At 34.7% G+C, this 19307-nt stretch overlaps 1 long non-coding RNA gene across 1 annotated transcript in view; it reads left to right on the plus strand.

Annotated features, from left to right (window-relative positions):
• Nucleotides 1–17464, plus strand: part of LOC134738104 (uncharacterized) — a 36322-nt gene extending 18858 nt beyond the window's left edge. Inside the window, exons 2-3 of the long non-coding RNA XR_010123646.1 lie at nucleotides 11727–11849; nucleotides 16875–17464. This is a non-coding gene — a long non-coding RNA (uncharacterized LOC134738104). The remainder of the gene's footprint in view (nucleotides 1–11726; nucleotides 11850–16874) is intronic.
• Nucleotides 17465–19307: the final 1843 nt, after the last annotated feature.

Here is a 19307-nt window from a genome sequence, read left to right on the forward strand (position 1 = left end):
GTCAGAATTTGAAACTACTGAATTTAAACAACTACAGAATCTAAAAAGTCTTTACTCATCCACTATAATATGTTGCATGTGTAATTACACAGTACTGTAGTCATTAGGTCATGATTTTATTATTTTTAATATATCTACTCTGAATATTATAAAATAACACTGATAAGATAAAATGTACTATGTCCAGAATTGTATAAACTACATCAATTTTTCTGAACACTTTTAATTTTCTGACCTCAAAGCAGGAATTTATAGCAAATACATAATTGCCCTGAAATCAACCACTGTTTTGGCCCTCTAAATGGATGGAACACTTGCATATCTCTCATCTATTTATATTAGTTTTCTCTTCCTTTTTGTATATCTGTTAAATTTTTACACTTCCTTGAGTGCAAAGAGTATGACAAAATATTCTCATTATAAACTATAATGCCATTTACCCACTAGAGTTTTTGGATAATACAAATTCTGTCAAATCTGGTACTGCATATAGACTATGTTGAAAGATGTTTCTCTAGTTTTTCTGATTATAAGAAAGGGCAAGCAAGGAAGACAAAATTTTATTTATTTATTTATTTATTTATCTATTTATTTTATTTGTTTGTTTGTTTGTTTATTTAGTTTGAGACAGAGTTTCACTCTTGTCACCCAGGCCGGAGTGCAGTGGCGTGATCTCAGCTCACTGCAACCTCTGCCTCCCAGGTTCAAGCAATTCTCCTGCCTCAGCTTACCAAGTAGCTGGGATTACAGGCACCCGCCACCACACCCATCTAATGTTTGTATTTTTAGTAGAGAAGGGGTTTCACCATGTTGGCCAGGCTGGTCTGACACTTCTGACCTCAAATTATCCGCCCACCTCAGCCTCCCAAAGTGCTGGAATTACAGGCGTGAGCCACCACACCTGGCCAACAAAATTTTTTAAACTTCTTGGATGTTTCCGATAGCATTTTACCCAGTTGATATCTTTGACAAGAATATATCTACAGTACTCTAAACTAACTTGTGTCCTTCTCATTATGAAATTTGAAAATCTTATTTAGAGGGAAATTATCATACAAAAAATCAAATAAATTAATGAATACAAAACATCTCCAACAAACACATTTGAAGATTATAAATGAGCTAGAAGACTGGTTTCTCTATATTAAGATATAACAAAATGATGTTTTATCCTTATAATGACAAAGGCTTTTTAGGTTAAGGATTGGCTAAATATCCAGAGGATGACAGAGACAACAGAGAAAGGAGAATGACACACATATACTCAATTTTGTTAATAAATTTAAGTAAGAAAGTATAAAGAGTACAGACAGGAAGGATATTTTTAGTAATAACATCTATAACAATCTGTCTTTAAAACAACCAATGTTTATAACCACACATTAAACTTTTCTTATAACAAAGAGGCAGATTTATTATTATAGTACCGATATCTCCTTCTACCTTAAGAAAAAATAAAATTACCCCCTAATGACATACAGTATAATCTTTAAACCTGGGGCATATTCTGTCAAAAAAAAAAGTATTTTCCCCTTGATTTCAAGTGATAAATATTCACAAAAGCCTAGTCTTACTTGGTATTGGGTATATGGAGTGCCCCTAGGCATGAACATTATAATATTGGAGTCTCTTTCCATCTTTCTTTCTTCAGTTCAGCATTTAAAAAAAACTCCGATTGAGTTAATTTATACAAGATTTGTTGATGTTAGAAAAATGAAAACTGTTTAAATCTATTACACACTCCTTACCTTGAAAATCTCTTTATGAAGGTTTCCAAATTATCTCCAGTGAAAGGCATGTAACAATGTTTACATCTCCTCTAGATTTTCTTTTATTTTAGCCTTTGGTGTGCTCTGTCTTTTTGACATTAATAGTTACAAAGAAGAACAAAAAATTGATCCAGAATCCAATATATTTTCTGTTTCCTAAGCTGTATACCTTTCCAAATAGCTAGTGTTATGCAGCCCAAGTGAAGCAGAGCTGGACCCTAAACAGGTGGACACATCTGTTGTAGTCCATCAGACTTACACTGACTGTGTTCTGTAATCATTATGGTTTTTATCCCAAATTACAGTGTCAATCTGTTCAGAATTAATATGCATTACTCTACCGCTTGTTACAAAATTTTCAGTTTATTTATTGGACCACATCCTGTCCTAATCACTTAGGCACAATTCCCACTGAAAACCTAAAAGAGAGACTGTGTCCAGAGGTTATGTTTTCACCTCATGTGAAAAGATATTTTTGCATAAGTGAATAATACTGCTAATCCCAATGTGGATTCCTTATGTATCAATAGTGGTAATTTGTTTGAAATTTTAGGGCACTGATTTGAGTCATTTGTAATCACTTTTCCAACACATGTTATATCCTAGTATGGTTACATTCAGTATGAAGAGGAGGTTGACAAATTATTTACTTCACTTAGAATGAAGCTTATATTGTTAATCCTTGGGAAATTATAGTTTTAGTTCCCTTTTATCTTTTGTGTTGGGTAGTTTTAAAGACTGCGGGTCCTTGAAGCCACAATTCTGTTTTATTATAACATGATGAAGCACTTGTGATAGTTAATACTGTCAACTTAATTGGATTGAAGGATGCAAAGTATTGTCCCTGGGTGTGTCTTTGAGGGTGTTGCCAAAGGAGATTAACCTTTGAGTCAGTGGACTGGGAGAGGCAGACCCACCCTCAAACTGGGTGGGCACAATCTCTAGTCAGCTGCCAGCATAGCTAGAATAAAGCAGACAGAACGTGGAAGGGCTAGACTGGCTGAGTCTTCCGGCCTTCATCTTTCTCCCATGCTGGATGCTTCCTGCCCTTGAACATCAGACTCCAAGTTCTTTAGCTTTTGGACTCTTGGACCTATACAGTGGTTTACCAGGGTCTCTCGGGCCTTTGGCCACAGACAGAAGGCTGCACTGTTGGTTTTCCTACTTTTGAGGTTTGGGGGGACTTGGGCTGGCTTCATTGCTCCTCAGATGGCAGATGGCCTATTGTGAGACTTCACCTCGTGACTGTGTCAGTCAATACTCCTTAATAAACTCCCTTTCATATATATGTCTATCTTATTAGTCTTGTCCTTCTAGAGAACCATGGCTAATACATCACTTCAGTGTCATTTTCTCTTTCCTCTTCTATGTTCTCTGAAGCTCACTAAATATGTGGATTTTATGGAAGAGAAACTTTACTAATTCATAATTATTATGTAAAGGTTAATCTGGCTAACATCCTCCAAATAATTTTCCCAACACCTGGTGATTTTCTTCTACTTTTGTTTTCCTGGTTGATTTGGAGATAGATGAGCCTCAGAAGCTGATGAAAATTAAAAGCAAAATATTTTTTCAAAGGTTAGTCCAGAAACGTGATAGAAGAAAAAGACACTAAGTAATATACTCCATGAATGTATATGTTAAGTTTTCAAAACCACAGAAAATAAAAAGGACAAACAACAGCCGATACTAGTGAGTATAATAACAAAATCATGAATGCATTTCCCTTCCACTCCAAGGTTAATTTAGAAAGAAGAGGAAGTTGCATTATCACGTTTCTAATCAGCAACTCCACTTCCCTAATATAGCATATGAAATGGCAATAGTGCCTATGGCAATACAAATCCTATTAACTTGAGGCATCAAATATGAAGAAATTAAGACACAAGTTGAAAACAAGATCAGAGAAGAATGATCAGAATTCCCCTTATAAAAAAAAGATCCCTCTTCTCTGTGCCTTTTTTAACTTCTTCTTGGTTGCAACACAAAGGAAATGTTCTCCTCAGGTGTTACTGATTGAATGCCAGGCACTGCCCAATAACTCACTTCAGAGTCAATCATGCTAAGTATGCAAATCCTGACTAAATTATTTGAATAAACTGCATCGCAATTATTAGACATGTTATGAGAAAATGTGAACAGCTCGACCAGCAAATTTCCAATATATTTCCCCCCTCAGGCAAGCCTAAAACTTAAAGATAAGACTCCAGAGACTCTGACATTCTTCTCATCACATAACACATACCGGCAGAGAATAAAAAGGAAAAAGAAAAAGACATGAATATTTGAAAAGGCCTTTTGAATCTTGCAGGCATAAAGTAGAAGTATATATCATTTTCTCAGACCCGGAGTCCATGCAGATACACATTGAAAGACATGCTTTGTACCATCATCCTCAGCTGATATGTCAAAGGAAAAGAATTCATTCTCACCTTTTCAGAGTGCCTGTCATTAGGTACATTAATATGGATGAACTACCACAAAATCAAAAAGCAGTAAGAGTGGTGAGTTTAAAGGAAGAAAGACCTTAAACTATATTTAAGTTGCTCTTAAATTTGAGAACGAAACTTGGGGTTTCCATAATTACCTTTTTTTCTCTACTTACCTTAGAAGAAAAAACATTACTAATTAGACTTTCTCTTGAAGTCTATTTGCCAGCATTTCACTAAACATTCCTCAAGCTTCCCTATAAATGAAGGAATGGAACTGATGTGGACAAGTTGAGGAAGATTTGTTTTTTCTGTCATAACATCCCTTATTTGAATGCATCACATTTGACAGTAGAACACAGAAGTATTTGCTTTTCCAATTCATTCTATAACACAAATAATGTTAATTCACGATCAGTCAAGTAGCAACCCAAATGCATTTTATTAACAAAAATTCTTACCAAAAATGTCAATAAGCATAGACATTTCTATAACATTGAATATTCAAAATAAGTTTCTGTTAATTCATATCCCACTCCTATATATGATCTCTACAACACCTAGTTCAATATTTAAGTCATAATTGCACTGGATTACTGTGTATATAATATCATTACTTGGGAAAGAGTTTGTCATTAATACACTAACAATGTATTTACTATCCAGACAATAAATTTGATACCAATTATTGAAGGCAAAGAAAAAATGAGAGAACAATATAATGTTATTGATAGGGCAACAGCACATAACTTGAGATTTTATTTAAAATTTTTCTTACTTGTCAACCAAGGTATTATCTGTCACTGCTGAAATTTTAAGGTGAAATTTTTCTATCAAACCACTACAGAATTTATGTTTTGCTGACCCCAAAATTACTTTAAGAAAGAGAAAAGAACTTTATATTTGTTTACTTCTTGCTAATTTTTGAATCTACCAAGTAGTTTTCAACTTTTATATTTCTTTTTTTTTTTTTTTTTTTTTTGAGATGGAGTCTTGCTCTGTCGCCCAGGCTGTAGTGCAGTGGGGTTATCTCTGCTCACCAGAAGCTCTGCCTCCTGGGTTCACACCATTCTCCTGCCTCAGCCTACCCAGTAGCTGGGACTACAGGTGGCTGCCACCATGCCCGGTTGTTTATTGTTTTTTTTTGTTTTTTGGGTTTTTTTTTTTTTGTATTTTTAATAGAGACGGGGTTTCACCATGTTAGCCCAGAAGGTCTCGATCTCCTGACCTCGTGATCCGCCCACCTCAGCCTCCCAAAGTGCTGGGACCACAGGCGTAAGCCACCGTGCCCAGCCTCAACTTTTACATTTCATAATTAATATAATGTCTCAGTGTTAATTTTAAGGTTTCAATCTGAAAAATGAGTTCATTTTAATGTCTGATCCCAACAGCTAATTTTAGCAAGAATTAGAGAATCACTCAGAAATGTCTAGTAAATTATATTTTTAATACAATTGCATCTGATACACTAAATATTGAACAGATGTACAAATATTACATTTCTCTTTCTCTCTCCTTGATTAGGGGTTTTAGAGTATTTTATCTGAATCAAATCCAAAATTTATTTTAGACAATTTTCTTGTGTTAATCGCAGTTTTAAAGGTGGTCGAGGTGGACGGTTTGGCCCTAAGGGTGTGGCTATTAACATGGTGACAGAAGAAGACAAGAGGACTCTTCGAGATATGGAGACCTTCTCCTCCATCGAGGAGATGCCCCTCAATGTTGCTGATCTCATCTGAGGGGCTGGGGGCTGTCCTGCTACCTAGCCACATCCAGAGTTCAATCTTGGGGTGGGTTGAGGTACAGCATGAGGTAGAGAGAAGGAAGCTAAGGGATGAACATCTTATCATTTCTTTTTCTTTCAATAAACGTCACTTTTTGAGGCCAAAAGAAATTTCTTTATAAATAATTTATAAAGAAAAGAGGCTTAATTGGCTCATGGTTCTGCAGGCAGTACAGGAAGCATAGGGGCATTTCCTTGGCTTCTGGAGAAGCCTCAGGAAACTTACAAGCATGTTGGAAGGCAAAGGGGGAACAGGCATCTCACATGGTCAGAGCAAGAGGAAGTGGAGGGATGTTACACACTTTTAAACAAACAGATCTTGCAGGAACTCACTGGCCATCATGAGGACAGCATTAAGGGGTTGGTGCTAAGCCATTTTTGAGAACCCACCCCTATGATACAATGACCTCCCACCAGGCCCTGCCTCTAACATTGAGGATTACCAATACAATTCAATATGAGATTAAGGTAGGGGCACAGATCTAAACTACATCAATAGTATTCATCACCTTCCAACACAAAATAAAATGCATTTATTCACTATACTTATTGTTTATTGTCTGCCTCACCCCAAGAGGGCTGTACTTTTTGTATTTTTTCATTCATGTATTCTAGAAACCTAAAATGAAGACTTGCCTGTCATAATCACTTAGTTAATATGTGTTTATTTGAAGTGTTGAATTACAATTTTTATTTGCAGTGAGTCTAAAGTAGTTTATGCTAAGTAACACAGACCTTTAATATTTTAGTAAACTTTTAATGAGGAATAATTTCAGATTATTATTTTTGATAATATGGAGAATAGACATATATATTTTACCCAGCTTTCTTTAATATTAACATTTTACCTAACTATGGTACACTTGTCAAAATGAAGAAATTAACATCGGCTCAATGCCACTAAATGACAGACTTCATTCAGATTTTACCAATGCTTTCATTAATGTCCCTTCTGTCTTCCGGGATCTAGTCCAGTATATCACATTGTCCTTCGCCATATGTATGTCACTCTGCCTTCTCAACTCTCTAACAGTTTCTCAGTCTTTCCTTATCTTTCACAACCTTGGCACTTTTGAAGAATTCTGGCCAGAGAGAATGTCACTCAATTTGAGTTTGTCTGTTTTCTCATTCTTAAACTGGCTGATAGGGTGTTCGGGAAGAACACCACAGAGGTGTGACACTCTTCTTGCATCAAAACAAGGGGTGGATGATATCAACATGATTTATCACTGGTGATATTAACCTCGATCTCTTGGTTCACATGGTGTCTTCCAGGTTTCTACACCATAAAGTCATTGTTTACCCTTTCCATACTCTATGTTTTGTAAGCAATTTCTTAAGTCTAGTTCACACTCAAAAGACATGAAATTAAGCTCTACCTCCTGGATATGAGCATCTACACATATTTTTTGGAATGCACTTATAAGGAAGACTGGTTTCTTCTCCTTCACTTATTCACTTATTATTTATGTAAGTATGAATTTATCTGTATTTATCATATTCTTTGGATTATAATTCTATATAATCACTATTTACTTTGTTGCAAAAATAATTCCACCTTCTGCCATTGGGATAGTCTTTTGAGTTTGCTTCTGTTCATTAAAATATTAATAATTTTTTTCACATACTCTACAATATTTCTGAAAATTTCCATAAGATTTTATCAGAAAATAGTCACTCTTCTTCTTAAATTCCCCACAATACTTATCACAAAACACTGTGTCTAGTACATCTTTCCTGAGGCTTCAGTAGTGGAGTAAATCACTGCACAGTACAGAAGGTAACTTAAGATGGGTTATACACACTCATGTTTCAAAATAAGATCCCCTCTATCACAGTCAGTGTGACTACTTTCTGTCTTAACATTCTGCAGTCTCCTGTGGCCTCTTGATCCCTCATGAGTTTTCTCACAGTTGTCCTCCTCTTGTGAACCTTGCTATCCTCAAATATACAATTTGTTTTTTAGATAGTCAGTTCAGCTTTCTCATGGTTTGCGGCGAACTTACAGATAATTCCATGGGGCTTTATATTTTGCAATAAACACAAACTACCAATGTATGTTGCTATAGAATTCAGTTTTCTTCCATGGGGGTAGAAGATGTTGCTTGTTGCAGGTTCAAATTTTTTTCTCTCATTTATATTTTGAAATATTCAGTGAAAAGAAGTTTAAAGAGTCTCCAGCAAGAGGCCAAAGACCTATGGCTTCCTAAAAAGATTTTTTTAAAGGAAATATATATATAGTTTAGTCTTCTTTTAGCTCGATGCTAAAGAGATAGCTTAGCAGAAGTACATGGTAGAATGTGTTGGAAATTAGTTTTCACAGTAATTTCTTTGGATATATAAAAGACTATCACTGGATTTTTTACATATCTGTGGCCTTTTCCTAATTTTCGATTCTTAGCTCTGCAGCGAAGTAGCATGGAGTAAGGAGCTTACATACACCTCAGTGAGGCCTAAATCTTTCCAAATCACATTTCCTATTTAATTCAATAGATTTTTCCCATAAGATGGACTGAAAGCACAGCCTAGTGGGAATATATGATGGGACAAGCTTAGGAAAAAGTGCAGACTGAGCAACTTTCAAAGATTGATGAAGTAATTCTTGGAGTGGATTATACTTTAAGATCTATTGCAAGCCAAACTGGCAAAAGGAAAGTAGGTCTGGGAGAGATGCCAAGCAGAGTGAGTACTAAGGTGAATTTGGGGTCAACTCACAAATAAGGGAAATATAGGCCAGAATGTAAAGACTTTGCATTTTTAAAGTACTTGGCAAGAATGCAGGAGATGGATTTGGAATTAGATTTCCTTTATGAACTATTTTGGAAAGACTGTAGAGAAAAGCATCCATAACCAACAAAAACTATTTAGCAGAACCACGAATCCATAGCAACATCCTACTAGCAGTATCTAAGGCAGCCTATACAACTTCCAACGAAAGTGCCTATAAAGATTCAGTAAATCATGAAAACTCACACACAATTAAAAAGTAAGACTGAGAAGCAGCCTAAAGACATTGATTCAGATTGAAAAAAAAATCCATCTGATTTCATTTAATGAAAAGTAATGACGATCTAGAAAAATGAAGAAAGCTGGTTCTTATTCCTTCAATGACCTGCCTTTCATACAGAAAGCAAGGGTCTACACACAAAAGGTCTTCCAGAAACCATGTGAGCAGAAGACGAAAATGACTCTTGGAAATGCATTATGTGCTGAGATGTGTAGCTCATATTAAAGTGGATCAGGAGATTTTAGGAGAGTCTAAATCCCATAGCAAAGAGCCAAACAAAAAAGGAAATGAAGTTTTCTTGACTACCTGCTAAACATCCCAAAGGTTTGTATGTGCTTCTAAACACTTAAGAACTATGGCAAGCAAAGTATTATGATACTTAGAAAGTATTAATAGTACTGGAAACAACTGTGGCTGTAACTGTTTTACAGACCTCCTTGAGTTACCTAGTATGTTGTGCAGGGATGAAGGGGAAGGGCTGACACCTGTTTAAATTTGGAGCCTACCGGAAAATTCCCCTCACTTTTTGGAGCAACAGAGACATATTTACCACGTGGCTAATAATACTGCAGTTACAGGACCCTTTACTCTTTTGGGTCATTTCCAAACCCCCATGCCAAACTTTATATTAATAAATTTACATTACTTTTTATAAAGGACTGCCAAAATTGTATAAGCCTGAACCTTCACAAAACTTTGATCTGCTCCTGGGAGCAGAGGAGAAAGTTTAAGGCCGTATGTCATGGCCCTACCATTGAACAAACACACAGAAATCCTCCCCCTCTCACTATATTAGAGTTCATTACTATGTTGGATTTTAACCCAAACTCCAAAGCAAAGGTCTCTCTATTTTGTAAGAAGTAAAATTTAAGCGTATTTCTCCTACAGACTTCTATGACTTATCACAGCCCCTTCCCATGTGTCTTTTTATTATTCACACAGAGGCCTATGCATGTTATGTGGATATTAGTATGTTTATTTTAATAATACTTTTCTTATTATGAATAAAGGGATAGATACATGACCAACAGAGAAAAATTCAAGCAGAAAAATGCAAAAATCATACCATAATTTCACTTCTCTGAGATAGCCACTACTAAAATGTATCTTTCCAGTTATTATTTGGATTTACATTTTTAATTGAATTATATTTTGTATACAATTTGGTATACTGTAATTTTTACTTAGCATTGATTTAGCTTTAAATATTTTTACTTTAAATACTTTACTTAGCATTGATCTGCTTTAAATATAATTTTTACATACTGAAAAAATATTCTTTCACATGGATATAGTCTAATTTACTTAGCCAGCCCCTTACTGTTGATTATCTAGGTTGTTTCCACTTTTTCCCTTTTATAAATAAAGCTCTGTTAAGCATGCCTAATTGAAATTTTTGTTCTAATTATTCTCTATGAATACATTCCTGAGTCAAAAGTTATTAATTTATTTAACTTTTATTCTAGAAATATGCCAATTCAGCTCCCAAAACAGTAAGAATTTACACATGGTAGTGTGTATTTATTACTACTGAGTATTAATCTTTAATTATTTATTTGAATACATACAATTGTATCTGTGGTTTTTGCATCCATATTTATTCAATTCCTGGAAAAATTAAACATATAATTAAGTTTTGGACTGTTTATTGTCTTATAAATTGGTTGAGCATATTCTTTCATATTCTAACAGAACCTTCATATTTTCATATTAATGTTTTGACAGCTCCATAAATTAACTTGATTCTTCTCATATCTCACATGTTCTCATATGTGCTCCTAATTTTCCCTTTGCATTATCACTTTATGATCTTCTTTGACTTTTTAAAAATGTCTCCATAGTCAAATCTGTCTACCTCTTTATAGATTCTTTATATGTCAATGCAAGATATAAGGTCTTTGGAAAAATTCAATGGTGAAATTCACTATAACTTTCCTGAAATCCAGCCCTTCTCAAAAAATTATTCAGTGTATGCTATGGCTTAGCTGGTTGCCCTCCAAAATGAGGTTGAAACCTAATCCCCAGCAAAACAGTATTAAGAGGTAGGGTCTTTAGAAAATGATTAGGTCATAAAGGCTCCACTGTCATTGATAGGATTAGAATCTTTTAAAAGAGCTTGAGAGGGCAAATCCATCTCTTCCATCCCTTCATCATGTGAGAGCACAACGTTCATCCCCTCCAGAGAACACAGCAACAGGGCTCCATCTTAAAGCAGAAAGCAGTGCTTGCCAGACATTGACCCTGCTGGCTTTAATTCATCCTGAATCTTGGAACTCTCAGCCTCCAGAACTGCGAGAAATAAATTTCTATTGTTTGCAAATTACCCAGTTTCAGCTATTTTATTACAGCAGCACAAATGGACTAAGACAGTGCATCTAGTATTTGAGAGTATCTTATGGGGATGATATGTATTCATTGTTTCCTATTTTATGACATGTAACAAGATAATAAATTAACATATCTGAATCATAACTCAGGATTGCACATATTTCAGAGTGAATTAATTTTAAGCTTTAAGTTTTATTTTTAATAATCTCATTTCTTTAGAATAGTTTGGGATTTAAGAAAATGTTGCAAAGACAGAACAGAGAGTTCCCATATACCCCACACCCAATCTTACATTAGCCTCTTGCATTTGTTATGATTAGCTCATCAATATTGACATACTGTTATTAATTAAAGTGCATACTTTATTCAGATTTTCTTATTTTTTACCTAATATTCTCCTTCTATTCCAGGATTCTATCAGGATGAGACACTGTATTTAGTCATTATGACTCCTTCATCACCTCCTGCTTTGACACTTTCTGAGACTTTCTTCATTTTAGATGACCTTGGCAGTTTTTAGGAGTGCTGGTCAGGTATTTTGTAAAATGTTTCTCATTTTGGATTTGTCTGATTTTTTCTCGTGATTAGACTGAAGTTAAGAGTAAGAAGAAGACAACAGAGGTAAAGTGCCATTCTTATCACATCATATTAAGGATGCATATGACATCAGGGTTGTGTTTTCATCTTAACCCCCTGGAAGAGGCAGTGTTTATCAGGTTTTTCCACTATAAAGTTACTATTTTTTCTGCCTTTCCATACTGCATTCTTTGGAAGGAAGCCACTTAATCCAATCCATAAGAAAAGAATGTAAGCTTATGTTCCACCTCCCTGAGAGCAGAATATCTACATAAATTATCTGGAATTTCCTATGCAAGAGTATATTTGTGTATTCTTCTCCATGAACCTATTTATCCAGTCATTTGTTTATATCAGGATAAGCTTATAAGTATTTATTTGATACTCTGGGATATGATTAAATATGTTCATGATTGTTCAACATGTTCTAGATTTTGCCATTTTAAGAGCTTTCGGAAAGCTCAAATGTCCCTTTGACATACCCCATACCCTAATTATTGGGTGAGTGATCATGTATGTATATGGGTCTTTGGATACTTCCTTAAATTTTGGCACCACAAGATGCTCCAGGATTATATTATATATTTCCTGCCCAATAACCAGTCATTTCTTCAGGAAGCCATGGTTCTTTTCATTGGAGGTTGGTTTTAGAAACAAGGTCTAGATCCCATATATGCTTGTTGCTGCTGGAATATCTTTGTTTCTTGGCCCTCTCAGAGTAAAAGAATATATGTGTGTATACTAACCAGTATACTAACCAGTATACACACATATATTTATAAATATTTCTATATGTATCTATTTTAATCTATATTGAGCTAAACATAATTCATACTGATATTTCCAACTCTAATTCATTACCTACCTTATAGGTAGGTGATGCATCCATGCTTCTCCCCTTGTTTGTTTGTAACCTCCCACTTCAAAAGTGAGAAAACTGGCTCTCACCTTCAGCCGTCTATTACTTAATTTTTCAATTCCAGGATTCATGTATAGTTGGTTCAAAATAGTTAATCCATATTCCCGTGGAAAACAACTTTATCAACTAGAATATAGTTTTCATCAGCTCATAGAGTGCTTATAGGGCTTTTGCCATCAGTCTTAGTTTCCATTCCTTTCCAAAGTTGCTTGGAGTGGCACCCTTTTCCCACAGTGCCTTTTCATTAGGTTTTCCCGAAATTTGTAATAGCCCTCAAATTTCCTAGAGGACCAACACAAGAAATGTTTATTTGAACAATTATATATCTTGCTTCTTTATAAACATGAAATAAACACCTTCCTAATTCAATAACAGATTAAAAAATTCAACACCCAGAAGAATATGTGTGCTTAATTTTATCTTTAAAGGTATTTTCTCAGAATAAAGTAACTACATATCTAACTACTATTCTTGTTTTACCTTACTTTCTGAACCAAAGCTAAATTTGAATCTCAAGCACAGTAATTCATTCTGCAGTGTCCAACAGTAGCTATCCCAGCTTCTTTTCATTGGTTCTGATTTCTCTTCAATTTAGTAAATCATCTTGTTTATATCCTATTTATTTTTAAGATGCCTCGGTAATTTTCATGAATTAGCAGCATTAAAATCATAAATAAATAATCTGAATTATTGAGTCTCCAAAGTTCTGAACATACTGAAGTCTTCATGTGCATATGTATCTAAAATATGTACTACATGAAAACACAAACACCATGAAAAAATAAATTTTCCAAAATTATACACTGTGTGCTTACTCTGGGTAAAGTATGCACTGTGGGATATATATAATAATCAATCCTCGAGTTCCTACAATTTAGTTAAGAAAAATAATATTAAAATGAAAAAAGAATTTAGGGGGGCACGGTGGCTCACACCTGTAATCCCAGCACTTTGGGGGGCCGAGGCGGGCAGATCACGAGGTCAGGAGATCGAGACCATCCTGGCTAACATGGTGAAAACCCATCTCTACTAAAAATACAAAAAATTAGCCGGGCGTGGTGGCAGGCGCCTATAGTCCCAGCTACTCAGGAGGCTGAGGAAGGAAAATGGCGTGAACCCCAGAGGCGGAGCTTGCAGTGAGCCGAGATCGTGCCACTGCACTCCAGCCTGGGCGACAGAGCGAGACTCCTGTTAAAAAAAAAAAAAAAGAATTTAGAGCCAGGTGTGGTTGCTCATGCCACCAGTGACTTGAGAGGCTGAGGCAGGAGGATTGCTTGAGCACAGGAGTGTGAGGCTGCAATGAGCTATGATAGCCACTGTACTCCACCGAGGCAACAGAGTGAGACCCCAACTCTAAAAATAAAAATTAAAAAAAGAACTAAGTCTACATGTGTATTAGTTAGTTTTTATGCTACTAATAAAGACATACCCAAGACTGGGTTATATATAAAGGAAAAGAGGTTTAATTGACTCATAGTTCCACATGGCTGGGGAGGCCTCACAATCACCGTGGAAGGCAAATGAAGAGCAAATTCTCATCTTACATGGGGGCAGGCAAGAAAGCATGTGCAGGGGAACTCTCCTTTATAAAACCATCAGATCTTGTGAGACTTATTCACTATCAGTAGAACAGCACAAGAAAGACCCAACCCCATGATTCAATTACCTTCCACAAGTCCCTCCCATGACACATGGGAATTATGGGAGCCACAATTCAAGATGAAATTTGGGTGGGGACACAGCCAAACCGTATCAAGATGGCTATATGAAAAGGTAATGAAAAAAGTGAACGGCTATATGAAAGCTAATAGAATGATATTTGGAATGGGGGAAAGTGGTATTGATTGGGTGTATTCTGGAAAGTTTCATTGTGAAAATCCATTTGTTCATTTATTTTACAAGTATTCATTAAGTACTTTTGACATGCCAGAAACTATACTAAATGTCAGCAATCTAAAGTTAAATGAGATACAGTCCTTTACTTAAGTAACTTAAGTCTAGACCAGATTTTCTCATAGATCTGACATTAAAAGTTTGGTAAAATTGAAGGAGGTATAAAGGCAGGAGAAAGAGCTTGAGACATTTTATAGATACCTGATTACAAAATAATAGCTGAAGAACAGTAAGCAGACCCACCTGCAAAATGTCAAAAGTATCAAAATACAGAAAATGTGTAACTATAGGTTGAACTCTAGGCTGAATATAGAAAACTCAATAAGAAGTTCAAATTTGTACTAGACTTTTAAAAATGAGTAGGGTTAACAGACACAGCCAAGAGTGTCAGGATAATTACAGAGAAAGAATTATGTATATATAGATAAAGGTATGAAGGCAAAATGCATTGATTAAGTAAATGGGATACTCTGTCTGAAGTGAAGAAACTAAAATATATTTTAGGATTAGAAAAATAAGCTGAAGCCAAAATGAAGATAACCTTAAATATCCTGATGAAAGTTGTAGAAAAACTGGTTGGCTACACTTGTCTACTAGTTGTCTGATGTACAGAATGATATTTGAAAGAGGAGGGTAGAGGCTGGGGGTGTAAGAACCAGACTATACTCTGTAGTTAAATTTTGAAGATATAACTTCAAATTTTAAGTTCAAGTTATAGCTCCAAATTTTAGCTACAGAGGAGCCATTTGGAGTCATCTGTCACACCTTAAAAACTCTAAACTCAAAAAAGCTTATTAAGACCCTCAAGCAACTGATAAAGAAGGCTGGACAAATCAGGACCCCACTGAAAGGACTACAGTTTGATATAGTTCATGTTTAATGCAAAAATGCATGGCTAAATTTAATTGCCTAGAATTTGATAGACATGGATAGAAACATTTTATTATTAAGCCAGTCATTTCAAGCCATATTGCCAAAGGCTTGCAGTTTCTAAAGGAAAACTACATGTTTCAAATCCGTTTAATCTAAAATACTCTCCGGCCTTGCTAATTATTTTTTAGTTTCTTATTTTCTGTTTAAATAAAACAGGATAATAAAGTATTGTATCTTAAATTCTTATAAAAGTCATAATACTATATCTTCTTTTTTTGTCAGTGGATCATTTCAATACTGGCAAGTAGGTCATATAAATGTCATATATCTGGCCAATATCTAAAGTTATTTTTAATATTTCCAATTGCTAAAGAAAATTCTATCTGAAGAATTGTTATTGATAGAAATTTTGCCCTCTACCAATACTAAATTGTGTCATCGATGTATAACTACTGCTTTTCTTTAAAATAAAAATTTTAATAGTTGCCAGTTCTTATTTGTTGTTCTTTTACATAAGCTATGAGTAATTATTTTACCTGAATATTTTAATCTTATTTTTACTCCTAAATTTTACCCAGTTAATAATGCATGTATAGTCATTTTAATTCGTATGGTTTGTAATTATGCATATTCAGATTAAACAAGACAAATGGCAGGACTCTTAATGGCATCATATTAAAAATATAATACGTTTAAAATATATTTAAAAGTATAATTATAAAAAAGAGTGAGAGCTATTTTAAAATGTTTTCTAGATATAAATAATCACATTTACTAAAGGATATTACAGAAATCCCATAAGCAAAAGATATTACAAACGATTACTTAGAGAAACAATTGGAACTCAGACTTCTTAATAACTGCTTGCTACTGCTGACCAAATACAAAATGAGTGTAATCTACCATGATTAATTGCTTGTGTTTTTTTCAAAACTGTATAACTGAGAAACAGTGTAATCAATGATATAAATGGAACTCTAATGTATCTTTTATACACAACTCTAATGGCTTTTATTCTAACTTTTCCTATACATAAGAGCAAACTGTATTTGCAAAAGATCAGTTTCTTTTATTGCCCTGATCCCAGATAAATTGTAACTGATTTTTTTATCACATAAAGCATAGAAATATGTATTAAGATGGAAAATTAAAACATGTCTTATTTGATAGTCTGACTGAATTGAGGTGGCAAATGGGCTCTAAAATATAACACACTAAACAAATATAAGAAGTTGTTATTATATCTTAATAAAAGCCCAAAATAAATAAATGACCTGATTTCCTGTACTTTGTGCAGTGTCTGAACTACTACAGAAAAGAACTGGTGAGGGAGTTGACTTCTGCCTGGCTGATTGATGCACCCCAATCTACATCATCCTTCAGAATGAGCTTAGTAGCCCACCTGGAGTACTACTCAGGAGCCATTGACATCCGGTTCAATGACCTTCATCACCTCGAGTCCTCTCTTAAAATTTCCATTAAAAGAGGTCAAATGCTGCCTCGCAGCCTGTTAGTAGTTCCCACCTTAAAGTCACCCAATTTTCATTTATGGTTTGTTAGCTATTTATGATGTATTCTTCATCAGAGCTTTTACTATAGCTTCCAATTCCTTTAGTGTCTTTTCTTCACCTGCTCAAAGAACTTCTGATTGAAAAAATTAACTTGATACCAAGGAAAATTGAATTTACTTCTACCTTTATCCTTTAAGATTTCTTTTCTTTCTGGGTGATAGGTAATAAAACTGGATTTCCAACAACTACAAAGCTTCCCTTTCTGTGACTGATAAATTTAATATTATCCCAGAATACTTGTTTAAATTTAAAAAGCTAACAGAAATCTATGCTATCAGAAAAGATCCCTCAAGTAAACACCTTTTTTCGAAATAAACCTGTGTGTTTTTATCTTTTGTACTCTGATTACCATAAAAACAGACAATCATACATACAGAATTATTTCAAAATATTAATGCTTTCTTATTCCAGGGCAAGCAGAGAAAGCTATAAGAACATCACATAGAGACTGGTATATAGATTATTATTGCAAACAATTTTTATACTGATCTAAGATTCATTACTGAAGCATCTAGCATAAAAATGTTTACAAAATAAAAGAGCTCCCTCTCTGCATAAAAATGATCTCCGTATTTATGCCAGCAAAGATAAAATTTATGATGGCTCTCAATTGTAAGGCTCTGAAGCCGGCACTCAGAGTCAGTTGCACTTTTCAACCAATGATCTCCAAGTGCTTTGCCAATAAGCGTTGTTGAAAGTGTTTCACACAAGAGCAAATACAGATGACCTATCAAAATCATGGAGCAAATTTCAAACCAGCTCATGAACTAAACACTATATAATGTATGTGTATTTATTTGTTTTAATGTTCACATTATCGTGTCTACTCCCTCGTTTTTGAAAAATTGAAGACTACTTGTATTAACAAGCACCACAAAATTATAGCATATGGTTACGTATTCGTTTTAAAGGACACAAATATTACATATAAGGCTCATTATTTCAGATTAGCATGTCATTAAGATATGTACGAGTTTGTTTCAATATACAGGGAGTGAAAATCAGTTGTGAAATATAGTGAATTCTCAAATATCTGTTTGAATGGAGAAAAGAAAGTACATGAGTTGTCTAAATTGGCTGTTTTAACTATTTATATTTCCCCCAAATACTTTTAACTACATTTTTGTGTTTGGATGTGAAAATATTTTCATCCCAGAAAAACATAATTGGTCAAACTGAACTGTAAAAACACATCATAAATATATGATGCGAGAATAGCAAAACACTGGTTAAGCTTCTCTGTGCACTCCTCTTTCCGAGTTCCATCCCAAACCCTCTTCTGGCCAGAAAGGAATAATCTCTCAGACAAAGGAAGCACACTCACACTCTTTCTTTCTAAGCTTGAATTTTTCCTAGCTTATCCTGTCCCCACAGAGAAAATGATTTTTACATATTTTTGGTAGTAAGTTAATCTTTAATTGAAATATTTTAGGCTAATAACTATGATCGAGCTAAATGCCACTGTTCCAATTCCACCACAGTTCAGGTAATACTGCACTATTGCAGGTAGAGTCATATTCATTTCTGCATCTTTGTGAGAAGGAACTGTGATCTCTTTCCCGCCGTTATGCTCAGTGTCACGTACTGTGCCTAGTGTAAGGTGGCACTCAGTGAGAGTTTGAAAATACATAAAAGAACAAATAGAATAAGGTATAATCAAAATTGACATTGGCTCATCATGTCTGCTTTGACTTTGTTTTCCACAATAACACTTCCAAAGATGGCAAAGAATAGAAAAGCTATCTCTGCTGCTTAATCCACATATATTAGAAGCAGCAGCTTAATGTACCACTAATATGTATGCTACTTCTATAACAAAATGCCAAGCAAAAACAAATAGTAAAGCTGCAACCAGTGTAGTTGTTTTATCTAGTACAACGTTTGATAAAAAGAAAACTTCACATTTATTTATACAAAAACCTGGTGTGTGTGTGTGTGTATATATATATATATTTACACATATATAGTTATGATTCCATTTAGTTACAGTACAAGTACATGTATGTTTTGCTTTTTCTTATTCTTTTTCTCCTGCAGTTGAGGGAACTCTTCCCTCTATCCTTCTACAGGGATACCAGTAAGCAGACAACCCCAGAATCACATTTCATAACACAACTCCAGGAACCCAGTGGCCACAGAAAAGCCTTCTTTCATTGTGA

The sequence above is a fragment of the Pongo pygmaeus genome, chromosome 15 (assembly GCF_028885625.2).
Source record: "Pongo pygmaeus isolate AG05252 chromosome 15, NHGRI_mPonPyg2-v2.0_pri, whole genome shotgun sequence".
NCBI classification, from domain to species: domain Eukaryota; kingdom Metazoa; phylum Chordata; class Mammalia; order Primates; family Hominidae; genus Pongo; species Pongo pygmaeus.